We start from the raw sequence: 2,500 nt of genomic DNA on the forward strand, positions 1-2,500 counted from the left end.
GACTTAAACTAACAAGCAAAAAGCGCTAATAAGTAGCGCCGTCTTCCTTGATACCACCTAAATTCCTCAGAAACTTGTTCTTCCTTGATTAAGCATTCGACACAAACAAACAACATTAATCTGCAGTTTTTTTTTTTTTTTCTTTTTTCTTTTTTTTTTTGTTAATTGCTTCGCCTCAACTCAAAATTACCCGAAACTATCGTTATAGAGCGATTTTAGTGCTGAACCATTCGTTAACAGTGAAAAAAAAATACAGTACCGTGTAGTAGTTTTTTTGTTGTTTTTTTCTCGCGGTTTGATGATATATCTACAAAGTTTTTGAGCGAGTGTTGGGCTCTTCACACTCTCTCATTCTGCGCAATCTGCACGCTTTACACGTTCTCCACACTCCCCTAGTTTCACGCGTTTTGTACGCTCTCCGCGCTCCTTACCTAACACCTTCTGCTCACTTTCCTCACTCGGGCTTTTTCTTGGAAATGTTGATATATATTTCTGTGGAGTTTTATCCTTTAGATTCTTACTCGATATGTCTATGCAGCCTTACACATGCATACGTATGCACCTATACGTATGCATAACTGCGCTCTATACACATTCACACATACACACACACACACACATACACACGTACATACACACACACACACACACACACACACGCACACCACACTCACACACATACACATACATACACACACATACATACACACACACACATACACATACACATACACATACACTCACACACACACACACACATACACACACATACACACACACACACCTACACACACACACATATGTCAATATAAGAGAAAAAATGGAGATCTAGATTAAGAGAACAGAGCGGGGGATGCGGGGGGAGGGGGAGGGGGAGGAGCGTCCCCTGCTTTGACTTTTGCTTTCACGGTCCCTTTGTTATTCTTTGCTTGATTGCTTGTACCTTCCTCTTCTCTCAGAGTAATTGCTATATTGTTCATATTTTTTTTCTTTCTCTATGCCAGTATATTTATGTATATATTATGCATATGGACATCTATATATAAACAAATGTTTGTGTCTCTTTCTCTTTACTCTTTCTCCCTTCATATCCTCAAAGAGACATAGAAAAAAACAAACAAACAAAAATGATAACCACCAGTAAGAGTGACAAAAGGTAATCAGAGCACAGAGTTCTTTTTTTTTGCGATTTATTGTCATTCTTGCGTTGGTTCTTAAAATGACTACTTTTTTCGAAAATCTTCAGTGTGGTTTACGGTAGATGACTGATTTAAGAGCGTTGTGAAAATCGTGTCTTTGTATATCTCTCTTTGATTTTTTCTCTCTTTCTCATCTTTCCTCTGACTATTATCCCTCCCCTCTCTCTCTCTCTCTCTCTCTCTCTCTTTCTCTCTCTCTCTCTATCTATCTATCTAGCTATCTATCTTTCTCTCCCCCCTCTCTCTCTCTCTCTGTCACTCTCTCTTTTTTTGTGTGTGTCTCCTTTCTCTCTTTCTTTCTCGTTCTCTCTCTTCCTCTCTCTTTCTCTCTCTCTCTCTCTCTCTCTTTCTCTCTCCCTTAGTTTTCTCCGTCTTTCTGTCCATCCCTTCAATTTTATCCCTGCCCTCTTTTTCACTCATTCTTTAACGCGCAAAATTGGTTTACCCTTTCCCCAATTCCTTTATCTTATTCCACTGTTCCTATCTCATTTTTTTCTATCCCCCTTTACCTCATCATCTACTCCCCTCTACCTCTTTCCTCATTTCTCTCTGTCTCATTCCTCTATCCTCTATTCCTCTGTGTCTAAATTTTTCATCTCATTCTACTATTCACCTTTATCCTATTCCTCTATGCTTCGTTTTTCTATCTTTCTTTCCTCCTCATCCCATGACTCTATCCTGAGAAAGAGAGAGAGAGAAAGAGTGTGTGAGAGAGAGAAAGAGAGAGAGTGAGAGAAAGAAAAAGAAAGAGATAGAGTGAGAGAGAGAGAAAGAGATAGAATGAGAGAGAGACAGATAGACAAAGAAAGAGTGGGAAAGAGAGAGAGAAAGAATCGCAAGAATGACAATAAATCGCAATTTTCTTTATGTCTCTACTTCGTACCTCATTCCTTTATCTCCCTCATTCCTCACAGAGAACGCATACATTTTCTCCAAAAGCATTATGACTCAACAATCCAGAAATCCGTAATCATAAGATGCTCAAAGTTACGTGCTGATTTGTAGCCGTGACTGAGGGGTGAGGGCGGGGGGTTGGGTGGCACGGGTGGGGTGGGATGGGGTGGGGTCGGGAGGGGGGGAGGTTTGAAAATATAGTGTGCTGTAACTTTTGGATTTCGTTGGTGAAGAAAGCAACTGCGTCTGTATATATGTATATATATATATTTGTGTGTGTGTGTATGCGTGTGTGTGTCTTTGTGTGTGTGCTTGCGCATTTGTGTGTTACACACCTCTCCGCCCCTCGACCAATCAGCGTCCTCCACCATCGGACCAATCACAGGACGCGAAGCCTTAAAGGAAAT

Source organism: Penaeus japonicus, unplaced genomic scaffold, assembly GCF_977035675.1.
Source record: "Penaeus japonicus unplaced genomic scaffold, GWHDUDI00000001_assembly GWHDUDI00000037, whole genome shotgun sequence".
Classification (NCBI taxonomy): Eukaryota; Metazoa; Arthropoda; class Malacostraca; order Decapoda; family Penaeidae; genus Penaeus; species Penaeus japonicus.